The 25,320-nt window shown below is 50.5% G+C and overlaps 1 long non-coding RNA gene across 1 annotated transcript; it reads right to left on the bottom strand.

Annotated features, from left to right (window-relative positions):
* Window positions 1-401: 401 nt before the first annotated feature.
* Window positions 402-25,068, bottom strand: LOC132243932 (uncharacterized). Its single transcript, XR_009455488.1, has 6 exons — window positions 24,919-25,068; window positions 24,693-24,834; window positions 15,355-15,492; window positions 6,310-6,437; window positions 5,654-5,787; window positions 402-676 (listed from the first exon to the last, which is right to left on the bottom strand). It is a non-coding gene; the product is annotated as an uncharacterized LOC132243932 (long non-coding RNA).
* Window positions 25,069-25,320: the final 252 nt, after the last annotated feature.

The following is a 25,320-nucleotide window of genomic DNA, read 5'->3' as shown; positions in this document are numbered from 1 at the left end:
CCTGCGGTAGCCTGAAGCTGGCCCTCATGTCTGCAGGGGCCCATTGCTGGGGTGCAGATACCTAGGGGCAACTCTGCTCCCTGCTCCTTGCATGTGTCAATGCCTGCCCGGAAATGCTTACTCTGGCTTGGCTTACGCAAATGTAACTCGGGGCCAGAGTAAAGACACGTGCAGACGTGCCCGCTCCACATTAACTACCGCATGGCCACTCTGCTACCTACATTTACAGGTAGTTGGAAAGCATACAGTAGCCTGTTTTACTGCACAGCCCCTGCTGCATGCAGTTACAAAGCGGCCCTTTACCATGTGGTAGATTGGCCTCCTGTGCAGAAAAGTACCTCATGTAGACACCCCCGCTAGGTACACGTACATCTGCGCTGCGGGAGTGGACTTACCCAAGCGAGCCATGGTAACAGAAGTGGCCTAGAGGCATCAGCGGAGTACTCTGATCTGACTTCTTCATCCCCCGTTCCTTTAGAGCTACCGTGGGCATCTCTACCTGAGGCTGCATTGTTCAGGACAGGCTCATCCTGCCTTGTTGGTCTTTCCAGATGATGGATTCCTCGTGGACAGTCTGTTTAGAGAGTGCGGCGTGGTATTTATCCCAGATGCCAGGCAAGTTTCTGGAGACGGCATCTTGCATTCCAAAGTTTCATGGCGATAAATAACAACAGCACTGAAAAAGAAGGGACCCGTGTTATCCTGTAAATCCCACCAAGTAAAAGCTACATTTCTCAGGTGCCAAAAGCCATCCAGTGACTCTACAGGCACATTTCAAGGCAGGCCCGTGGGTTAGGCACCATACAGCTTACTTCCCACGGAACGTCACTTAGTGAATTGTACCTTTTCTTTGCTGTTCTATGTCCGTTACCTCTCCAAACAGCTACGTACCTTCCCGGGGTATGGTAAAAGTCTACTCGCTAGCCCAGCTGATATGTTCAACGTGGAAGGTACAGCTACGTAGCAAATAGGTATACACGTTTTAAGGACAGGAAAGGGATTGTACCACGCCAGGCCCGACCCACCCGATTTGCTTTCTACGGTGAGAGGATGGGCTCTGTGCATGCGAGCACACCATCGGACCTTGACTCAAACTGGGCTTTTGCTACGGTTTCCCGCAACATTCCCACAGGTGAGCTGAGAAAGTAAAGGTCAGATAAAGGGTCTGGAAGGCAGACCGATACGTGACCAAATCGTTGCATTCAGAGGGTAGCAGTCGATGGCACAATGTCTGGTGCACGACCGGAATCAGGTGGAGTGCCCCAGGGGTCAGCACTGGGCCTGTTTGGGTCAGTATCTCCATTGGTGACCTGGAAGATGGCATAGAGTGCACCCTCAGCACCAGGGTCACCCCCTAAGTTTTTGGCATCCCCTGACGCAAAGAAGGCATCGGCAGCGGGGTGGAGGTGCCAAGCACAGAGGAGGATGAAGGTGTAGGAAGGCCCTGTGCAAACACAAGACAAGAGACCCCCTCCCACCGTGGGAGCTGGGCTTTAGGCGGGCAGGGGGGTAAGGGCCCCTTCCCCTTCTAGAGCTGGCAAGGGAGGCTGGGGGGGGCCTGCCTGGCTGTGGGGCACATGCGCACCACTTTTCCCTGTTCTCCACCCCTGCTACGGCCAAATGTACACATACACGGGGCAGACAAGGTTCTCCAGGGAAAGCCGATATCTTTTTGAGACCAACGACATGGTTGGAAACAATTTTCTAGCCAGCTCCCCAAATTTAAGCACCCGCGATCAGGCCGAGGAAGCATCTGCGGTCAGTTTGCACTCTTCCTGGATAGCACAAAGACTAAAGACACCGGAGGCGGGTCTGCGTGCAAGCCAGTCAGTGACAGTGTAAATTGAGGAGTCGGTGGCTGAGAGCCAGCAGGTCTTGTGGAACCGGTCCTTAAACCGCTTGTTACCAAAGGAGCGAGTTTGGTCCGAGATGCTACAGATGCTCTACAAACACTTCAAAGCACAGGCCACCTTTCCAGCAACAGCCTCCTAGCCAGTGTGGATGTTAGCCCCTTAGATGCCACCATCCCCCACCAAGACGGCGTCCCCCAACTATCTCCAAGAGCAAGCTGGAAGCTTACAGACCCAACAATATGACTGAAACGCTACGCTTCATCCTCGCACGCAACAGTTGCGCTTTTAACAAGCACCACTTCCTCCAGGCCATGGCCCCATAAGAGGCCACCCTGTTTATGAGCCACCTGGAAGAAGAATTCCTCAAAGGCTGTACCATCTATGCTTAAGCCAGATTGATGGCATCTTCATTGTTGGGACTGAAAACCAGCCACACCTCCGGTTGAGTTCCATCAGAAACGTGGCAGTCGTCTCCTCTCCGTGCGACTGTCTCTCGCTGACTCCAGCACCGATGTCTCCTTTTGAGACACGATGATCGGCATCCCAAACGGTAAAATACAGGCCACAGGAGATGAGAAACCCTTGGACTGATGTCCGTACCTGCACAGAGCCGGCAGTCTCCCTAAACACGCCATGAAACCCATGATATGCAGCCAAGCCCTCAAGCAGCACTGAATTGACGCAGACAACACCCGGGATCGCCAGCTCACAACTCTTAAAACAGCTTTCACGTGACATGGAGGCTCCTCCAGTGAGATAGCTGCATGTTTGGAAGAGCTGCCTGGATACCATGTGACCGATGGCTGCACTGCAGAAGGAAAACCCCCGAGACTCGCTCACTGCCAGTTATGAAGTATCACTGCTCCCTCAAACTTATAGGGAAACTCCTCAGACCATTGCAGCCCATTCTAGGAGACCCTATTCATCCCGAGATCTTCCTGGAGCAACCTGTCCCAGCCTTCCGAAAAGCACTGAGCCTCGCGACCCTCATTGCTGAAGGCAAACTTCCTGCTGCCCAAAACACACTGAATGGGTCCAGGCCATGCCATGAAAAGAAGTGCAAAGCCTGCCAACGTATCTCCACCACTCCCAATATTGCTACACGCCATGACAGAGCCATCGCTATTCCCGGGTCTGACACCAGCACCCCCCAAAACGTTCGCTGTGTCATCCGGCGTGCCAAATGCCCCCCCCCCCCAAAATACATAGCAGAGACCAAACAACAACCGTGCACCGCAGCGAACGCAGGCCGGAAATCTGAGGCCAGAATGCCCGGTGACCGGTGGGGGCATGTTTCCCATGAGGAAACCACTCACTCTCCAGTCTCACGGGATGAATCCTCCACAGACAAGCCTACGAACGTCACCTTATCAACCTCCCGGATACAACAAATCCTGGCCGAAACATAGAAGCAATGCAAAGCTGTAGAATTCTTGGTTCCAAAATGATCCCTTTATGAGACCAACTGGGAAATCACCAGAAACCTGTCATTTTCAGCGAGCTTTCAGGCTCCAAGGCCCTTCGTTGGGCTCCAAGAAAAGTACAGATGGTAAAAAGTCCCCGTCGGTAGGAAATACACTTCATGTGTGTACAGAGGCAGCTGGAGGTGGAAATCTGAACCTCTGGGTCCAGATTTGTCTTGCAGTCTCCCAGTTGGTCTCATCAAAGGGATCATTTTGGAATCGAGAGTTATACCTTTTTGCATTGCCTCTCGTCTTGGACCAATGAGGTTACCAATTATGTCCCGATAACACAGACGATGCCAAATTGCAGCCGATGTTGGATTTTAAACTTTGTGCTAGAGCAACAAGCAAGATTTTCTTTACCTCCTCCCCGCCTGCCATCTGACACCAACGGGGAAGGAATTTTACCTCCTTGCCATGCCAACGAGCAGCTTGGCACAACTCTCCAAGGCACAGCTACTAAGTACGTCCCGGGACTAAAAACAGACCTGGGATTTATGCCGCGCTATAAGCTGCCTGACATCTGACTCCCCAGGTACAACTCCAGTTTCCCCTGCTACGTTCATCCCCCTTCCCCCACACAATCCTAGCCTGCCTCTCATCCACTGGCTCCTCAGTGTACATCTCCACTGCCTTCCCTTCTTGCTGCAGATCAGTCGCTGGCCTCTTTACCACTCATTCCCTCCAGGAAGAGAGCACACCAACTGCAGAGGCTTCCCCAGCCTGACCAAGGGTTTTTACACCCAAAGGCTTGCTCAGAAAAATGTTTCTAACTATTTATTTGGTTTAATAAAAAAAAAAAAAAATCACACACACACTCACCACCCCTCCCCACATCCCCCCAACCCACAGCCACCTCAGTTTCACTCCCCTCCACCTCCATTACACTCCCGTGCAGGGAGCTGCTGCCTGGCCATCCTGAGCAGCCCCGCAGATGCAGAGGGCAGGGCTGGGCACAGCCGGGCCGGGCTGGGCCCGGCGGGGAGCAGGAAGGCAGGGGTCTCCCAGCCCGGCTCAGCCCCCTCCCCTGCAGGCATGGGGGGGGGCTCTTCAGGCAAGACCCAAGCCCGGGGCCCCCTCCCCCAGGAGGAGGGGTCCCGATTCCAGCTGCCAGGGAAGCAAATGTGAAAGCCGCAGCGTTCAAACTTGTGCCGCAAACGGGCACAGAGTTTAAGGCAGAGGCTTTCACTTCCTTGCTGCAGAGAATGCCGGCCACACGGGGCCCTTTGACTGCGAGGCCCCATGAGGCCACCGGTTTCACAGGCACAGGTAGGGCAGGCCCTGCTCAGCAAGTTTCCTGATGACACCCAAGCTGAGGGGAGCAGTAGAGACACTGCAGGCTAGGGCTAGGATTCAGAGACCTCAGCACGTTGGAGGACCGAATCAAACTAAATCTCATGAGGTTCAACAAGGACAAGTGCAAAACCCTGTGCTTAGGTCAGAACAATCCCACGCCCCGGGACAGGCCGGGGGCTGACTGGCTGGGCAGCCGCTCTACAGAAAAGGACCTGGGGGTGATGGGGAGGGGGAGCCAGCACTGTGCCCTTGTTGCCGAGAAGGCTAATGGCATCCTGGGCTGCGTGGGTAGATGTGTTGCCAGCAGGGCAAGGGAAGCAATTACGCTTCTCGATGCGGCAGTGGTGAGGCCACATCTGGAGTCCCATGTTCAGTTTTAGGCCCCCGGTACAGAAAGGATGTGGACAACTTGGAGAGGGTGCAGTGGAGGGCAATGGAAAAGGTTAGGAGGCTGGGGCACATGACTTCTGAGGAGACGGTGAGGGCACTGGGTGGATTTAGTCGGAAGAAGAGAAGACAGAGGGATTGAATAGCAGCCTGCAGGGGGAGGGGCTCCAAAGAGGATGGAGTGGGGCTGTTCTCAGTGGGGGCAAGGAGCAAGGGGCTCACACTGCAGCAAGGGAACTGTGGGTGAGATAGGAGGAAAAATGTTCTCGCTGGGAGGTGCGTGCTGCTGAGACGGCCGTGTCCCCAAGAGGATTGTCTTTGAGCAACGACTGCTCTTTGTGTACCCCATTCACCTTGCCTTCCTGGTCCCACATCGCCTCCCCTGCTAATACTCTGAGCCTGTCAGAGTCAGCATTTCTGAAGTCCGGAACGTTACTCCTGTCGGTCAGTTTGTCGACCTTGCGGAGGACAGTGAACCTGACCATTTCATGGTTGCTGTTGCCCAGGCTACCCTCGATGTTCAAGCTATACAACAGATCATCTCCCTAAGCCAAGGGCAGGTCTAGGAGATCACTACCTCTGGTTGGCCCTTGCACATCCTGGATCAGGAAGAGCTCCTCGATTGCAGTCAGGGAACTGCATGACTGAACTGACCTAGCCGAGTGTTCCTCCCGAGCTGCGTCCAGGTACTTGAAGTCTCCCGTGACAACCGAGTCCCTGGCACGCCCGGCCTCTCTGTCAGTTCTCGAGAGAAGTCCACATCCAGCTCTTCCGCTTGGTTCGTGGGCCTGTAGCAAACACCTACGGTTAGGTTTCTCTCACCTCATACCCGCCCTGTAGCTTGAGCCAGGGCGCTCCAAGCTGCTTCTCTTTGGAGCCAGTGTCAGCCTCTGGAGAGGAGTCCCGCTCTCTCACATCGAGAGCTACCTCTCCTCCTTTTCTCCCTGCTGTGCAGGGGACAGCCCTCTATGGCTATGCTCTGATCCTGTGAGGAGTCCCACCAGGTCTCCGTGATCCCCACCAGGCCATACTGCCACTAGCTTGTTCTCCGTGTGCCTGGCACTGGTGTGTGGGCAGCTGAGGCCCCCAGCTGACACCTTTGATTACCTGAGATGCCATGGGAGAACTGTTTGGTTCATATTTTCAAAACCAGTTATCTCTTGTGTCCTCCATGAGGAGCTTTCCTGCGTGCTGGTCCCCAGGCACACTCCACATGGAGTTTCCCCGTCCTTTGTCAGAGTCATTGTAAAGCCCTGTCTCAGCCAGGGTGGTCAATGGGCCACCCTGGCTGAGAACAGAGACTTCCTTACCTCTCCTAGGAATCCTCTCTCTCCAAAGTACTTGTTGGGGTCAAAGAAAGCAGACCCCTCGTGGTCACACCACTGTCAGAGGCATCTGTTGACGTCTTCCACGCAGTCATCCCTCCTGGCTCCGTGGCCTGCAGCAGGGAGCACAGAAGAGAAAATGACTTGTACCCCCAGTCCCTCGAGCCCAGCCCCCAGGGCCCTTCAGTCACTCGTGTCCTGGTCAGGGTTACCCCTGGCCGCAACGTCCATCCCCACACGGATGAGGAACACGGGTAATAGTCAGAGGGATGGATGAGCCTGAGGATCCTCTTGGATGCAGGCCCCAGGGAGCCAGCAGACCTCTCAGGCTACGGGGTCCAGAGGGCAGATAGGTTCCTCCGTACCTCTCTGGAGAGAGTCCCCTGCTGCCACTGACTGGCATCTCATCCTAGAGGCGGGGATACTTACCTCCTGAATACTTACCTCCTGCTCCGGTGTCTCTGTCAGAGTCTCCTCTTGCACCGCCAGGGGTGTGTACCTGTTGTGCGGTGCCAGGGGAGGAGCGACCCTAGCTCTGTGTGACCCGGACATGGAGATGACCATTTCCCATGGAGCTCAGGGAGGGGCTTTGTGGCCAGCTCCTCCCCCGTTCCCCTGGAGAAGGGCTTGGCGGCAGTTGTGGCAGCAACCTTCGTGGGCCCTAATGACACACACCTGGCACACCTCCTACTCGAGCTCAATGCACTTGGCCCTCCAGGGACTCCAGCAAAGTGCACATCCCACAAGGGGGGGTGCTTCTGTGCTAGGATATCGGCAGCCCCCATGGTCCAGGGCCTGTCTGGGTGGAGGTCTCAGCGTCAAGAAACTGATGCTGGCAGGCACGGTGGGTCACTGCCATGGCTGTGAACTACTTCTCATACTTACCTGGCCTCAGGAGCTTCTGTTTAGGCCTCTGGGCTCAGGTTGCTTGCTTGGCCCAGCCCTCCAGGTGCCTTGTGTGCACCCCTCCATGCAAACTCCCACGCAAACTGCTGTGCCTTTGTCAGACCGCACCAGTTTGCACGCTCTGTTCACACAGCTCCAGTCCTGGGGCTCAGCTAAGTAGAGACCTGGGGGAGGGGGCAGGTTTCCCCTCCTGGGCTCCACTCAACCAGAGCATCCCACACAGCACAGCCTCACCTGCCCGCTCTGTCGGCCCAGCTTTCACCTCCCAGCCCTCCACTGGGGCGTCCGGGTCCAGTTGTTTGGCTCCCAGGGATGCAACAGGCACAAACCTGTGTGTCTCCGCTGGGGAGCAGGCTCGAGAGCAAGTTCTCTGCTGTCCAACAGCCAGCTGTTTCAGAGCACACGTGAAGAACAAGAAGGTTCTTCTTTCTAGTCTAATCTAGCTTTCCAGGACTGCTGACATGTTATGGCGGCCGGGACAATGATAACCTGATCGACACTTCTGATCTCTGGAAGGGCGGAACCTCTGAAGGCAAGTCCCAATGGCACATTTGCTCTCCCTGCCTCTCTTTCTTGCTGAGGTCTGTGGAGCCCCGCTCTCTCCCTTGTGCTAGGAATGATACTGGACGACAAGGAAACATCTCCGCTGTCAGAAATGAGAACAGTCTCCTAATTGACTAGGGCTGCCGATGGCTCCCAGTGGGGAGGCAGCCACACTGCACGTTCCGGTGTTCGAAAAGCATCCCAGCATTCAGAAAAGGTAGCTGTTATTTTCTGCACAGCATCCTTACGTGCGCAGCAAGATGCACCAAAGCTGTGCGTGCACTTGTATATCACGTAGTGGGAAATTCAGTTCCTCTGGAGGTACACTACCAAGCACACTACAGCACAGGCTGCTCATTCACTCGGCCATTTCTTGCTTTCACACCCCCATCCTGGGGAAGCACAGTATCATTGCAGAGAGAGAATAAAAAACAAAACCGACCGCAAAGTACCACTCACGAGTATGTAACAGACCCTTCTGCTTCTCGATTTAGTGCAATGGGGCCATGGCAGGCTAGAGCCAAGCACAAGCAAACCCACATGAGCATCAAATACCCGAGAATCTGCCCCAATGCTCAGCCAGGTTTTGCAATTGGTGCTAGTTGCTGCCACAGCTTCACTGTTATCGGTCCTTTGGCTAGTCAAGGTGCCTGCCTGAGCTCTGACTGACCCGAAACACCTGACGTGAGGACAGGGCAATAGTGTCGACCTGCTTCACCCCCACCCCTGCCAATCTGGTAGGCTACATTTCCTGTGTTGCGACCCCAAGATGCAGAACACAGACTCGCCTGTAGTCTCGTGCTTTACGGAGAGATTGGAAAGAGAGAACGCAGTGCTTTTGAGGATTTTTGTTTTTTCTGCAGAGCTTTTACCATTCAAAAAAGGGGAAACAAGGGCAAAAGGGAGGGGAAATTGGACAGGTGATAAAGGCTGACACCGAAGGCAAAGAGGGGGTGGAAGTGTGCGGCTGGACGGTGCGTACAGAATGAATCGGTGGGGCAGAACCAAGCAGCAAAGGGCTTTCAGAGCAAAGATGGGTTGTTACATTTCACAGTCACCTTGCGTCAGGCCACGAGGCTTCATCGTTCCCCTCGGTCCCAATTATTTTCTGACAGTGACAGCAAAGCAGGCCTGCTCGGCTGCCAAAGATACAAAACCAAGTCTCAGTTTATGGCTGCAGCCCCTGTGGGTCATAGGCATCATGATAGGGATAAAACCAGTGCGTCAGGGCACCAGTCTAAGATGCTCTGGTTTTGGTCTCCAGGACAACCCTGATGTTGGGGTTTGTGTGGTTTGCGTTGTGTCTGGCCGGCAGAGCCACGAATGAAACAGCTAGAGATATGAAACATTAATCATCTCCTTTGCTTTCAGGCCATGCAAAAAAGGTGCAGAGGAATTCAGAAAGATCCCCTGCATGACAGCTTGCTTCTTGACAAATCCACATCGGCATGAAAGCTGGCATATTATCGAGGCAAATGACCTGGGTCCCTGCAAAATTGGGAGTCTGGTCTGCTTTGGTTAGCTACGCAAACAACACTCTCGGCAGCCCTGCGACAATGGAGCCTGGAAGAGTCTGTGAGATGATGGGACTCGTGCAAGTGGGAAAACACCCATCATGCAAAGGGACTCTTTCCTAATAGCAAACAGTGAGATGAGGAAGGCGATCCCTCAGGTTTTCACCAAAAGGTTCAAAAGCCCTGCTCCTGCCACGCAACATCACCTCCTGCTGCATGCAAGGGCCACAAAAGGAGACCAAGCGGCCCTTGTGGACTAACACCATCCAAGGAATGGGCCAAAAGCAACAACGCTGGTGGACTGATGCATCCCACGTGGCCATTTTGCCAGTACAGAAACCCAGAGAGGGCCACCAGGACCTCTGTCTTGTGCCCCATCACCCTAGAGCCATTTGCTGGCCCAACCTCTGGGCCGGTGGCTGAAGCTCCAAGCCACAGGTATTGCTCCAGGAAGTGGGAGAAAGAACATGTACGTGGCCATCACCTGAGCCAAGCTTCTTCTCTTCAGCATGCCTGCCATTTCTTCTCCTACAATGGGGCCAAGGAATAACTGCCACCCTGATAGGTATTTTTTTCCGGGCAATTATCTATCAGCATAAGAAAATGCACAGCATGTATGAGCTCTGGTGAACAGTCGTGAGACACGCTTCTCATGAATTCTGTGCATGATTCAATATGGTTTCTGGCGACTGACAGTGCAGCTAAACAGAATCCCAGGCTTGCAGTTGGGAGCTGAGGGAGCAGGAGAAGGCTGACTGGGCATACATGGGGCTCTCACCACACATGTGCCCCTTTCAACTTAACGGCAGCAGAGGCTGAGGAACATTGGTGGGGGCAGCAACAGCTGATCTCCTTAAGGTAAGTGGGGTAGGAGCCAGCACAACTGCAGAGGATCCAGAAGGGAAGCCTCCCATAGCTGTCTTTGGCTGAGCCAGGCAGGGAGCCGTGCTCCTGAGCCACACGTGAAAACAGAGCACACAAACAGGCTGATCCTAAAGCGAGTCTTCCTCGGAAGCAAGGAGGTCATTAAGGCCTCGGACTATTACCCTCTAGTTGTGGTCCATGTGGGGACTAAAGATGCATCTAAGAGTAAGACAGACTCCATCACGGAAGACTACAAGGCCATGGGTCATCTACTGGAGATGGGAGCCCAGGTGGCATTTTCCTCCATCCTCCCAGTAAGTGGACAGAGTAGAGGCCACGAGGCCTGTATCAGTGTAGTTAACTGGCATCTTCGGAGCTGGTGCTACGTGGTGGGCTTCGGATTTCTGGAAAGTGACCCATATTTCAGAGCTAAGGGCATGCTGGGGTGGTATGGACTACATCTCTCACCCAAGGGTAAATGCATTTTTTCCTTCATGTTGGCTGATCTCATTTGGCAGTCTTTAAACTAGCTTTGTTGGGGGAAGGGGCCGCCCGAAGAGGAAGGGATGTTTTGCCAACTGGCAAGGCGACAAGAGAAACAGAAAACCAGGTAAGCAACAATGGGCACAGCAGTCCTGGGAGCAGGGGGGAGGTACGTGCACTCTCAGGAGACCTCACATGTCTGTACACTAATGCACGTAGTATGGGGGGCAAGCATGAGGAACTGTGCCTTCTGATAGCAGGGAAGAATCCAGACTTAGTGGGGCTCACAGAAACCTGGTGGGATCCTACCCACGACTGGGTGGTGGGCATTCAGGGATACACATTATATAAAAGGGACAGGACTGGGAGGAAAGGCAGGGGGGTGGGTCGCCCTCTATGTCAAAGAGCAACTCACATAATCATGAAATAGCTTTGGGGAAGAGGCACTGTGGGTCAAACTTCAAGGTGGGCAAGGTGAAAGAGATCTTACGGTGGGTGTCTACTACAGACCACCCTGTTAAGGGGTTGAGCTGGACCAGGATTTCTCAGTACAGCTTATTGAGGCCATTAGGTCTAGGGATGTCATTGTCATGGGGGACCTAAAAGTACCCAGACATCTGCTGGGTGGAGCAGTCAGCCAGGTCTGACCATTCACATAGGTTCCTAGCTGAAATACAGGACCTTCACCTCATCCAGGGGGTGCACAGCCTCACTAGGGGTAACGCCTTGCTGGACCTGGTGTTGGCTGCTGGGGAGGACCTGGTCAGGGGACTGCAGGTCCTTGACCACCTGTATGATAGTGATCATCGCCTGCTGGAATTCACCATCCAGCACAGGGTGTTGAGGGCTTATACCAAGACTAAGGTCCCTGACTTCAGAAGGGCCAACTTCAATGAACTTAGGAGATTAGTGGGGGAGGCACTGACAGCCCAAAAGGTAGAGGATATGGGAGTCCAAGAGGGATGGTCATAACTTAAGGGGACGATCCTCCAGGCCCAAAGGATAACAATACCTGAGAGAAAGAAGGGGGGTAAAGAGTGCTCTGAAAACCCCATGGCTCAGCAAGGGCATTCGAGAATGCCTGAGGGTCAAAAGAGAGGTGTACACTTGGTGGAAGGAAGGGGCTATCACCAAGGAGGAATACTCCTCCTCGGCCAGTGAGTGTAGGAAGGCTATTAGGAAGGCCAAGGCAGGGATGGAGCTCAGGTTAGCGACCAGGATTAAGGACAACAAAAGGTCCTTCTTCAAATACATCGGGAGTAAGAAGAGGGCACCGGGAAATGTAGGGCCCCTGCTAAACTCAAATGGTAATCTTGTGGCTACGCCAGATGAGAAAGCCGAAATCTTTAACAAGTTCTTTGCCTCTGTTTTCTTGGACAGGGACCAGGACAGCCCACCCACCACAGGTAGGGGCAATCTTGCAGATAACACTGCCAGCCTTTGGGTCTGTGCAGATAGTTAGGGATCTTCTGGAAGGGCTGCAATATTTTAAATCTGCAGGCCCTGATGCTCTCCACCCACAGGTGTTGAGAGAACTGACGGGGGTCATTGCTGTGCCCTTGACCCGGCTGTACAAGCGATCATGGTCCATGGGCCAGGTGCCTGGAGATTGGAAACTGGCTAATGTGGTCCACATTTACAGGAAAAGGAGAAAGGAAGACCCAGGAAACAATTGGCTCATAAGCCTCACATCGGTCTTGGGGAAAATCCTTGAAACAATTATCAAGGATGAAATCAGTGAGGGGCCGGTAGGGGACATAAAGCCCAGGGGAAATCAACAGGGGTTCATCAAAGGCAGGTCCTGCCAGACCAACCTGATGGCCTTTTATGACCAGGTGCCTAAATCCCTGGATGATGGTGTTGTGGTGGACATAGTCTTTCTGGACTTTAAAAAGGCCTTTGACACTGTCTCTTACCCCATTCTCGTTAATAAATTGAGTGATTGTGGCTTTGATGCCTACACAGTTGGATGGGTTAAACATTGGCTGATGGGGCATACCCAGAGAGTAGTGGTGGATGGGTCATACTCGACCTGGTGGGATGTGAGCAGTGCAGTCCCCCAGGGCTCGGTCCTGGGGCCCAAACTGTTCAAAATCTTCATCAGCGACTTGGACGTGGGGGTGGAAAACATGTCCAAGTTTGCCGATGACACCAAGATGTGGGGAGAGGTGGGCACACTCAAAGGGAGAGAGGGGCTGCAATTAGACTTAGACAGACTACAGAAGTGGGCGGATGCTAATAGGATGGGCTTCAACATAGATAAATGCAGGGTGCTGCACCCAGGGAGAAGGAATCCACAGCATACATACAAGCTGGGGAGCTCCCCCCTTGTGAGCGTAGAGGTGGAAAGGGATCTTGGAGTCACTATTGACTCCAAGATGAACATAAGCTGCCAATGCCAGACCACAGCCAGCAAAGCCAACTGCACCTTGTCGTGCATCCAAAGATGCATCTTAAGCCAATCCACAGAGGTGATCCTCCCCCTGTACGCAACATTCGTCAGGCCACAATTGGAGTACTGCATCCAGTTCTGGGCACCGCACTTTAAGAAGGATGTGGCCGGTCTTGAGAGGGTTCAGAGGAGGGCCACCCACTTGGTTGGAGGGCAATAGGGCAGGCCTTATGAGGAGAGGCTGAAAGACCTGAACCTGCTCAGCCTCAGCAAGTGGAGGCTATGGGGGAATTTGGTGGCTGCCTACAAATTCATTTGGGGAGATCACCAACAAATAGGAAGGGCCCTATTCCCCCCAGCAGCACCTGGGGTGATGAGGAACAATGGCCAGAAGCTGCTGGAGAATAGGTTCAGGTTAGAGATTAGGAGGCACTATTTCACTGTTAGGATGGCTAGGATCTGGAACCAACTTCCTAGGGAAGTGGTCCTCGCTCCTACCTTGTGTAAATTCAAAAAGAAATTGGACAAATGGACAAACACCTGTCTGGGGTCGTGTGATGGTGCTTTCTGAAGTTTTCATGGAAAATACCCGTGGGTTGCGGATCAATCTTACCTACAGCTTTAAAAGTACAGAATATGCCGATTGTCTACTTGAAAAACTGGGGGAGCCCAGTCTTTGTCACAGTTGGTCCATTACTAAAAGCCACTCCTAGGGGGTCCCGGGGATGATCCACGTGATATTTTAGAAGCCATCAGTTTGTCCAGCGTGACATGTCCACTATGATTTAATTGGGGGTGAGGGAGGAAGGAAAAAACAAACCATCTGGACGAAAGGAACAAAATGGCCGATTTAAAAAGAAAAGTCCACTCACTTGGGGAAAAAGGCATTGGGCTCGGCTCTCCTGAGCAACGCCTCAGCAGACAAACCTCTCCAGGGCACCTGAGCTTAGCAAAGATCTTTTGTGCTTTTTAAAACACAGGAGTGACTGCTGTCCCCCAGTTAAGATCCCGGTGTATAAATGAGTGGACATTCACACAGCAAAGGCTGTCCCCTCCCTAAAGACCTGACAAGCTTAAAACAAAGTGGATGGAAAGAGGGAACTTTGTCATCCCCAGGTTGCAGGCAAGGAACACCGGGTGCGTCTACACATGCCATTCACATGCCTCAGCGCCCCTAGGACCGCGGCCCATTGAGTCGGGCTGTAGCAGCCCCAGCTGACAGGGAACCAGGGGGTTGAGCCTGCCAGCCCAAGGCTGCTCCCACCCAGCTGTGTGTGCTGCAGAGGGGCTGGCTGGGGCACGAGGGGGAGCCAGTGTGGGCCTAGCCAGTGCTCTTAATAACACCGCCACAGGCTATTACCTGTATTTACAAATACTATCTTCTGGTGGCAATGATTACTGTACTGCGACCTAATAGGGGCACGTGTGTAGATGCTGAGACATTACTGCAGAACTAATTAGCTTGGCACCAAACATCTCATGTAGACATGCCCACAGAGATGTGGGGCTAAGGAAGCAGCCAGTGCAGCCAAAATATTTTAGCTTGGGCTTTCTTTTTTTGTTTGTTTTTGGGGTTTTTTTTGGGGGGGGGGGCAGGGGAGTTAAGGGAAAAAAAAAATTCGTGTTCTGGGCAAATCAGCCAAATCATTTCCAAAGCCACAAGTCGTTCAAGAACCACTTGTGGCCCTACTACCGGAAAACGTCTTCCACCCCTGCCTGGGGCTTCAGATGCTTCCAAATCCTTTTGCAGACATCCTACATGCAGGCCCAAGCCTGGAGGCCTGGGGTTCGGATGCCCCTCAGTTTCAAACGCCTTCAGCCGCACAGCCTCAGGGGCAGGCTAGGGAGGAGTCTCCCATTTCCATAAATCAGGCGTATAGCCAAGATCTTCCCACTGGAAGAGAAAGTGGGAGACTGTGCCTGACCTCGGTCGAGGTACTACCCCATGCCAAGAAAGTGGCCCTCCCCAGCAACTAGGAAAACTGTCTTAGTGGTCGTGGTGCTTCCCCTTTAGCTCAGGTTTGGACTTTCCGTACCTTGTCCAAGTCACGGCGGGCATATATGGCATAGCCAAGAGCCGACCTCGGAGCTCCTAAATCGCAATCTAGCGCTGTAAGCACAAAGCCCGTGCTTCTCAGAGTGGGGCTACATTTGGGATGTGGTGTAATATTTGCTGCGTGACCTCAGCTGAGTTACACCTTCACCCTTCTGACAGCTCATCTCCTGTCCTGCCGCTTTTGGTGAGAGAGGCTTCAACTTTGTCATTTCTACTATTTCAAAGAGACTCGCAGCATCTCCCTGCCACATCTGGTTCTCGGCTGATTTTACCTGCCACCCGTAGCGCTCACTTTTCACTTGTTGCTCCTGCTGCCAGTGTCGTTGAACTGTTGCCGTATCATCGGTCCACGTGAATGCTTTTGGAGGAGATGGTAGGAAGAACGGTAGAGAAAATGGAGCAGGGCTGGACTGAAAGAGAGAGAGAGAGAGAAAAAAGGTGTCCTTTGTAAATGAGCAAGGTTCTTTGTGTGAATCTGATATCTTTCATCAGTTCATAGTTAATCATCTTGATCAACTGTCCCTTTATCTTTCAGGCACAACTGCTTCCCACAAAGGCAGAGGATGCCAGGGTGCTCATAGCCCCTAAAGGGGAACAGAACGGAATCAATTGCCATTATTTGTAAGTGGGCAGGTCACGTACACAGCTGAAACTATGAGGAAGTCAAAGGGCATGACCCCAAACTGCTAGGCTAAGCACAAACTGGAACAATTCTAGTTTAGTAAAAACAGGATACTAGTAGAGAAAGAGTGTGGCTATTAAATAGATTGATTATCTGTTACTATGCATATGATGTTGTACTTCCTATATCATACTTGCTACATAATCAAGCTGCGCATGAAGTAGAACAACAGACAGTTTCCTCTCAGGGCAGTTGTCTGTTCAGAATGCATTCTTTAATAAATCAAGTCTTTAAACTTACGTTGTTTTTCGTCTGAGCCTTCATCTAACGAACCCGGGGACAAGTTTTCCCCAACAGTTTTCTGGTGTGAGCAGTGGGATGCGGCGGAGCACCGAGTTGACGGCTTGAACAGTCTGGGGACACAGCTGACACCCGTGGCACCAAACACAGAGGTAAGAGATCCTAATTGAAAAATCTCACTTAACGGGTCTCAGTGCTCCCTAGCCTGGATGAATTACGTCTCTCGGTGGTAAGTGCTCCCTACGTTATTAATGTAGAGTTTAAGACTTGCTTTATCTGACTGACTGACTGAAATTTGTAACAGGATACTTTATCTGAAACTGAATATATGGGATCCCTGACAGGTAGACTGCTCTGACTTGGTCTGGGGACGCCCGGACTCTTCTCTGCCTATCCCTTTGCCTACTGGCTTTAGCAGTCCCTGTCCTGAGGCTAAAATTTGATTTGACAAACTTGTTAACTTTCTACAAGTGTAGTGGGGAACTGGGTTTATATTAGATTACTATAGACTAAGGGATATTGAAACCTTGAAAGTACTATGAACATTATCCATACCCTTGCTGACCAAGGCTGAGACTGAAGAAAATTTTCTTGAACCCCGTGCCTCAGCACTATCCTTTAAAATGATAATGAGCCGCTGACCAGATCTGAGACTAAGGCTGAGCCTAGCCGCCCCAAGGTTGCCCGCAAAGCAGACTTGAAAGCAAGGGGGGCTCAGCTTGAACCTCGTGATCCAGCGGACAGGTTCCCCTCCCTTTCCTTTCTCCTCATTCATGAACGGGCTGTCTGACTAGTCAGCAGGTAAACATAAAATGCCACTTTGTGTACTACCCTTGGTTACAATTACTATATTTAAGTTCCCGTTCTCTTCCTTAACTGAAGACAAAAGAAATGGGTCAGGGATTCTCTTGCCCGGACTCAAAAACACCCTTGGGTTATATGTGTAAGACTTATGGAACTCAATTGGCTTCCAAGAAGCAAAAGTGCTTAGTTAAGTTGGCACATGCTTGGAATGGGTATACCTATGAAAACCCCGAGTTACAGTTCCCTGATGAAGGAAGCTTTGACCCTGACAAATTAAATTACCTGAGGGGATTCTTAGAAATACCCAAGCCAAAGCAAATGGAGTATTGGTACCTATGGGATAATGCAGCTTCTAAAAGAAAACAAAACTCAATTGAGGCTAGTCTCAGAGATTCAAAAAAAAAAATTGAAAAAAACAATTGGCTACTTTAAAAGAGGCAAAATCCAGCCCTAGCGCTCCCCCGCCTGATCCTCCTACCTATAAAACACTGTACCCCAGTATTCCAGCGCCCAACGCTACCACCACTCCAGAAGACACAGAAGATTTGTTAGACTCCTGGGTACCCAGTCAAGCTCCTTCACCTCCACCTCCAGTTCCTGCAGAGGGGTCTGTTACCTCTGAAAGCAGCACCAGACAAAATTCTGCTAAAACACCAACCACTCCCCTCTCTCCCCTGCCTTCTACTGACTCAAGTTCAGATGAGGATGACCTGCCCACTCTAGGTGATGTTAAGAACAATTTAAGGTTTGAATTAAGACCATTATATGACATTAAAAATATTGAAAGGGGTCCAAATGGGCAGACTGTAATAACCCTATATGCCCAAGAGGGAGGAAGATTGATTGTAACCACCTTCAGAGACCCTCAGTATTTTAAATCAACTGTTCTCTGTCCCCTGAGACAACACCTGCCTCAAATGCACGGTGGCCAAAGGACTATTGTTCATGTTCCTTGGACTGCTAGTGACATCACCACCTTTTGCAATACCTTTCCAAAACTGAGAGAAAGTCCCTCAGACTTTAGAGAAAAGTTGCAACAAGTTTTTAACATCTATAATCCCACCGTGTCAGATGTCGATTGGCTCCTAAACAGTCTCTTAAACCCAGAGCAAAAGCAGTTTCTTATTGCTGAAACACGAAACATACCGAACGGCACTCCATGGCCACGAAATGATTACAACTACGAGAACAATCGGGGATTGCAAGATTTGCAAAATGCAAGGGCCACTCTGTTAAACACCATTACCAAAGCAGCTCAGAATCATGTAGATTGGACAAAGGTAGAAAATTGCAAACAAACTCCTGATGAGCATCCAGCTGATTTTCAAAATCGACTTTGTGCAGCAATTCAAAGACATACTGGCATTGATCCTGGTGCAGAAAATATGCAAGGGTTAATAGTTACCACTTATGTAAAGAATTTACAGCTGAAGCTACAAGATAAACTACAGCAACTAGTCCTGAGCTGGAAGGGTCAACCCATGGCTGACATTGTTCAGGCTTGTGTAGATTTATGGGAACAACAGCAGGCAGAAAAGGAAAAAAAAGAAAAGAACTTAAAAACTAGCCTTATGGCTTTGCAAATCCAAGACTTAGAACAAAAACAGCATACTGGTCCTCGCCCATACGTCCAACCTCGCAAAAAGTTTTATCCTGGGGCCCCAGCGTCCAATCAAAACCCTCATTCACAAGTTACCTCAAGATCAAATGTACCTCCTTTGGAGCTGCGTTTCCAACATGGACCGCATCCTGATGATGTTTGTAATTACTGTAAACAAAAGGGACACTGGAAAACTGATTGCCCAAGCCAGCCCCAGAGAAGTGGCCCATCTGTTTCCTGTCCCTCAAGCCCTACCTAATGATGGTTCAGCACGGCCTCTGTGTCTCCAGAATGTGCTGCACTGCATTTTCTCATCAAAACCTCTAAAGATGCCAGTGTAACTGTGACTGTTAAAGTCAAATCTCATAGTTTCCTTGTAGATACAGGGCCCTCTATGTTTATTATAAAATATGAGGAAGCTGGAAGACTAATACCCACCAATGAAACAGTCAATGTAATTGGAGTAGGGGGACAAATCATTCTGCATAAATATGCTAGTACCGCTACAGTCAAAATTGGGCCATTGTCTGCTGACCATGCTTTCTTGTTAAGTCCTACTGCTTCAGTAAATCTATTAGGAAGAGATTTGTTGTGTAAATTGGGTGGCACAATCTACTGTTACCCTGAGGGTGTGTATTTAGATCTTCCCTTTGATCAGACCCAAAATTTAATGCTCTTGTTCTCTACAGACCCTAAGAATAACCAAATAGATGGTGATTCTTCCAACTCTTCATCTCTTTTGGATATTCCAGAGTCCTTGTGGGCTTCCCACCTCAATGAAATGGGGAAGCTCTTGAATATCGAGCCAATTCAATTGACCTATAATACATGCAAACTTTTTCCTGCTGTAGACCAGTATCCCCTTTCCCGTGAAGCTGAGGAAGGCATTGCCCCGGTCATAGACGCACTGTTGCAACAGGGCGTTTTAATTCCAATTTGCTCTCCCTGTAACACCCCTATCCTACCTGTAAAGATGCCTGGGAAATTAGACAAGCACGGAAAACCTGTTTATCGCTTTGTACAAGATTTAAGAAAAATTAATCAATTTGTTATTCCTTCTCATCCTGTTGTACCAAACCCTTCTACTATCCTCAGCATGATTCCTGCCTCTGCTGCTTTCTTTTCTATTGTTGATTTATGTTCTGCTTTTTCCTCTATCCCAATACACCCTAGCTCCCAATTTCTGTTTGCGTTCACTTACAAAGGAAGGCAATATACATGGACAAGATTGTCTCAAGGGTTTACTGAAAGCCCTTCCATATTTTCTCAAGCGCTAAAGAAAGATTTAGATACTATCATGTTACCTTCCTTGTAACTCAGTACTCATTCAGTATATTGATGATCTTATGATTGCTTCAGAAACTGAAATCGCCTGTCTTACAGATACAATTCACCTTCTAAAACGTTCAGCCCAACAAGGTCACAAAGCTTCCAAAGCTAAGCTGCAGTTTTGCCAGCCAAAAGTTATATATTGGGGGCATGAAATCTCCAAGGGGCATAGACATTTAAGTACAGATTGCATTTCTGCCGTTCTTTCTCTCCCCAAACCTACTACCAAGAAACAACTCAGAGGGTTTCTAGGCTCTGCTTCATATTGTCAACAATGGATACCCAACTTTTCCTTACTGGCAAAACCCTTAAATGAGCTTACTAGAGACAATTCTGCTGATAACCCTCTCCCGTGGACCGAACACCACGAACAGGCATTTGTTGATTTAAAGGCAGCCCTAGCCTCTGCACCAGCATTGGGATGCCCTGACTATGATAAGCCCTTTACTTTGTACTGTCATGAAAGAGAAGGTGTTGCTTCTGGAGTTCTGACTCAACCTTTTGGTTCTTTTCACAAACCAATTGCTTATTTTTCTTCCTTGCTTGATCCTGTTTCACAAGGATTTCTACCTTGACTGCGTGCTGTAGATGCCGCTGCACTGCTTTTAGACAAGTCAGCAGCTATAGTGTTAGGATCTCCCCTTACCCTTGCTGTATCTGCCTTGTTAAACCGTGGAAAAACTCAACACTTGTCCTCTCAAAGGTTATCTTCTTATGAGCATGCTATTTTAGCTGCCAATAATGTTACTATTGTTCGTTGTAATGTTTTAAATCCTGCTTCTCTTTTACCTTTACTGCACGATGGAGATACTCACTTGTTAGATCATGACTGCATTACTCAGACAAATCAGGTATTTAACCCAGGTCTAGATCTGAGCTTCGCTGGTACGCCCCAGGGTTTACCCCGGCTGGTATTAAGGGGGACACCAGAACTCGCCTGCCACGACTTTGATGACTCTCTGTGTGGGGTCTTCCCTTGGGGTATCCCCTGGTGCCGGCACGCCTCTTCGCGGGTACTCTCAGGGCTCCGTCCTCCCCTACACCCCGGCCATACGCCACCTCAGGTCTTCCTGTCCTGGCCTCTCACCCGTCCTGGTCTCGTCTGCTCTCGGCTCGGTCACCCTAGCCACTACCGGCTGTCTCCGGACCGGGTACCGTCCCTCCCAGTTGGGGGGGTACTGCCCTGATCCCTCCTTCCTTGGGATGCAGACGCCCTCTCTGCTTCCCCAATAGTCCCAGCCGCAGTTACCCACTCCGTCGGCTTCGCAATACCTGCTACAGCTGGCCCCACTCCCGGGGTAGCTGCTACGCCTCCCTCTGCCTCAGGTGTCGGGTTCCCCGCTGGCTGCTGCTCCGCCTCTGGGGCTGACTTCTCCCCCTGTCTCCTCCCTTCGGGGTGCTCCGCTGCGCTGCTCGCAGTCTGCTCCGCCTCTACCTGGCGGCGTCCCGCACTCTGCGGGTGGCGGCTGATCCCCTGCTCACTGGGGCTCCAGCTCTCTCCCCTCAGCCGCCCCGCTGCTTTGGCGGGGACGCCTTTTGTTCCTCCCGGCCGGCGTGCCCCGCCCCCGCTGCTCAGCCGCAGCCGGATAAATGCCCGGCTGATGACCCGCGCCAGCAGCGCCGGTGCGTGGAGTCTCTTTGGGTCCTCCGGCCCTGTGGGAGGTAAGCAGACCCCTTGGCCGCCGCGGGGGTCTCCCAGTGCCCCCGCTTCCCTGGGACAAAGATATACCCTGCGACTACAAGTGGTAGTATTAGCCCTAGAAACCAAAACTACCATACCCAGTTTAGGAAATGCCATAAAGACTGTAGCACAAAACCAGGACAATCTACAACAGATGGTTATACAAAACCGATTGGCTATTGATTACATATTAGCATCTGAAGGGGGTGCCTGTGCTGTAATAGGGCACGAATGTTGTACCTATGTAAATAGTACTTTTAACTTTGTAGAAGAGCAAGTGAATGATGCCTTAGCTCACACTGCCAAGGCTGCTGAAGTAGTCTTTGTTCCTAAGATTCTGCAGCGGATTGGTTTGCTTGGTTAGATCCTAGAGGATTGTTTAAAGGGCTGCTGGGGAAGATAATGTCTGCTTTATGCATGTTTTTAATTTTAGGCTTAAGTTTATATGCAATAGCACAACTAATTTTATGTTGCGTAAAATCGTGTGTAAAGAAGGCTGAACAAACTATCTCAACAATATCAAAAGAAACAGTAAAACAAATTATGGTAGAATTTAAGGAAAATGAGATAGAACAGGAGAAACTATGGACAGACCTGTGCCAGATAGAAATAGAGTGATCCCTCTTTTGAAGGATCAAAGGGGGGGAATGAAGGGGAACAGAACGGAGTCAATCACCATTATGTGTAAGCGAGCCGGTCACATACACAGCTGAAGCTATGAGAAAGTCAAAGGGCATGACCTCAAACTGCTAGACTAAGCACAAACTGGAACAATTTGAGTTTAGTAAAAACAGGATACTTGTATAGAAAGAGTGTGGCTATTAAATAGATTGATGTATCTGTTACTATGCATATGATGTCATACTTGCTATATAATCAAGCTGCGCACGAAGTAGAACAACAGACAGTTTCCTCTTGGGGCAGTTGTCTGTTCAGAATGCATTCTTTATCAAGTCTTTAAACTTATATTGTTGTTTGTCTGAGCCTCCGCCTAATGAACCCAGGGGCAAGTTTTCCTCAACACCCCCACTTAGAAAGTGCCCACAGGCAAACAGCACCAGGAAGCCCACAAGCAGACCGTGGCATGAGGGATAAACCTTGCCTCTTATTTGGTTTCAAACAGAAGAAAAGCACCGAAGGCTGAAAAGGAAAATGCCAACACAGATACATAAATATAAAGTAGCCAGAAGTCAAGCCATGCCCAAAGGCTCGGTAGAAACTCAGGGCCAGATTTGCAGACAAGCTGGTCTCAGCTGGGTTGCGAATGAAAAGTGCCAAGCCGCCCTCGAGCAGCGCCCTCTCCCTTCCCAATGTAGCTGTCTGGATATTAAGCCAGCTAAGCAACATTCCAACATCCCAAAGGTGACTTTCATTATCATTGGTACGTGGGGTCCTTCAAGAGACCACTCCGATGGGTCTGGGTGACAGGTGCAGTGATGCCCAGGGCAACACACTTTCAGCCAGACCCATTCCTCCTCAAAAGCTAGGAAGCTGTTTGCATGCAAACTTACCCAAAGTCTCGGTATGACCAGAGGAATCCCCAGCTCAGAAACAATTCTTCCTCGCACAGGCAGGCAAAAAGATTACACCAGAGCCTGTGCAGGCTTTCACCTTTCAAATAATGGTCCTCACTCTACCAGTCACCCTACCAATGCTAATACCCCTTTGCCTCACAACCCTGGGCAATGACAACCCAAGGAAACCCTTAGGAGAATGATTTGGAAAAAGCTAGTAAATTTAGGGGAAGATATTATCACCAGCCCAGTAGTGTCCTGATTAATGCTTTGTCTCAAGCCAGACAAGGTTCCTTGGATGAATTTGATATCTTTTATTAGACCAACCCAAATGGTTGGAGAATAGTTATTAAGCAAGCTTTTGGGTTCAAAAACCCTTCGTCAGGCTAAGGAAGTTTCAGCAGTTGGTGTGTGCTCTTCCTGGATGGAAAGCCATGTCTCAAGCCATGCTGAGAGCAGAGCTAATGCAGGGAGCACCCCCTCAGCCCACTGCCCCAGTCCAGAGTGCATCCCATGCGCCCGCTCCCAGTCCATGCCAGACCCCTGCCTCCTTTCCTGAGTGGAGGCTCCTGAGGGAGTCTGCTGAGCAATAGGGGTGCCCGGTTCTCCTTGGGCCTCCAAGCTGGTCGCAAGACTTGAGTGCAATGTATGGGGGAGACCCACTGTGAGGGCTACAGTGGGGAACCCAGGGATGTTGGCCCAATTGCTAGTGGATACCAGATCCTCGGTAAATATTCCAAGTCCCCAGTGGATCTCTGGAGGGAGACCCGCCACGAAACATGTTCAGCTCAGTGGATATGGGGGAAAAATTCAGGAAGCTGCAGTCTGGCAGGCTGTTCCCTTGCAAATTGACAGACTGCAAGGAAAAGTAGAGTGCTGTGCTCATGAGGGAAATGAGAAGGGAATCCTAGGAGCTCCTTTCCTCCAGGCATTTCAGCTCACTGTAGATCTAGCGAATGGGGTGTTATAGAAGTTAAAAGGAGGACCTGCAGAAGTCTCTGCTGTGCATCACTGTGCTGCCATAGAGGCACCTACTGCCACCCTAACCTCCATTAGTGATCCATGGGGACGGGAATTTCCCAGCATGTGGACTCAAAGTAAGGCGGAGTGTGGAAAACTAAATGTGGATGTTTTGATTGAAGGAAAAGCTTCCCCTGCTCAAAGGCAATATAAATACCCAGCTGCAGCAGAGGAAGGCATTAAACATACTATCGACTGTCTCTTTGAACAAGGAGTGCTTGTGCCTATGCAAAGGATTTGAGATTCACCAGTATAGCGGGTCCTTAAAGCAGACGGGGTCACTTATAGACTGACAACAGACTTCCGTGCCTTAAATACAGCCACCCCTGCCGCCGCTCTTGTGGTAGCTAAATATAATGAGATCTTAGCAGCAGGAGCAGCCGGCTCCAAATAGTTCTCTGTAATCGATTTGGCTAATGCTTTCATGGCTATGCCCCTCCACCCTTCATGTTGGTATAAGTTTGCTTTTACCTAGAAGGGACAACAATATGCCTTCAGCCGAACTCCCCGAGGTTTCCATTTTTCCCCTAGCATGTGTCATGCCCATGTCGCTAAAATGTGGAGCTGTTTGAGCCCTAAACACTGCTCCCACATAATTCCATACATGGATGACATTTTGATATACCCCCCCACTTCAGAAATGAACAGATAAATCACTAGGGAGGTGCTGACTATAGTACAGAAAACTGGATTTAAGGTAAACAGAGAAAAGGCTGTTAGTGCAGCAATGAGTGAAATACCTGGGTGTCTTGGAGAGGATGGCAGGACTTCAGATCAGCAAGGGGTAGAAACAGGAGGAAAGCTGCCTGCTCCCACAGACAGACTCCTCGCGAGCTCTTCTGGGAACCTTTAACTTCTCCCGAGAGTTCATTGAAATGTTCTCTGACAAAGATAAGCCTCTGTAAAAATTATGAAAAAAAACAGGATTTGGGAATGGGGAGCAGACCAACAAACTGCCCTGGCTACCTTAAAACATGATTTAGCTTGTGCTTTGGCTCTGGCGTATCCAGACCCTGTCCTTCCTTTTGTGATTCAGTTGGCCTCTTCAGAGACGAACAGTGGGGCCACTCTTAGTCAAAAGCAATGCGATAAGCTCCGAGTCATTGCATATGCCTCCAGGCTCCTAAATCAAACAGAGCAAGACTTCACCCCCTGAGAAAAGGACACAGACCAGGTAAAGAACATAGATGCAGTAACTACCCAGAGATAAACTTTAGGGAAAGGCATGGATACCTTAGACTTAAGGACCCTTCAGGATGGGGATGCAAGCTCAGGCTCTCACCCAAAATGCCATCATGGGAGTGATTCAGCAAGCCATGAAGGGACACATGTCCATGGAAGCAATCAACCTGATTCGGCTCCATGTAA

This window comes from Alligator mississippiensis, chromosome 11, assembly GCF_030867095.1.
Source record: "Alligator mississippiensis isolate rAllMis1 chromosome 11, rAllMis1, whole genome shotgun sequence".
Lineage (NCBI taxonomy): Eukaryota > Metazoa > Chordata > Crocodylia > Alligatoridae > Alligator > Alligator mississippiensis.
Note: the sequence above shows the minus strand (reverse complement) of the source record. Positions and strands in the feature narration are given on the sequence as shown.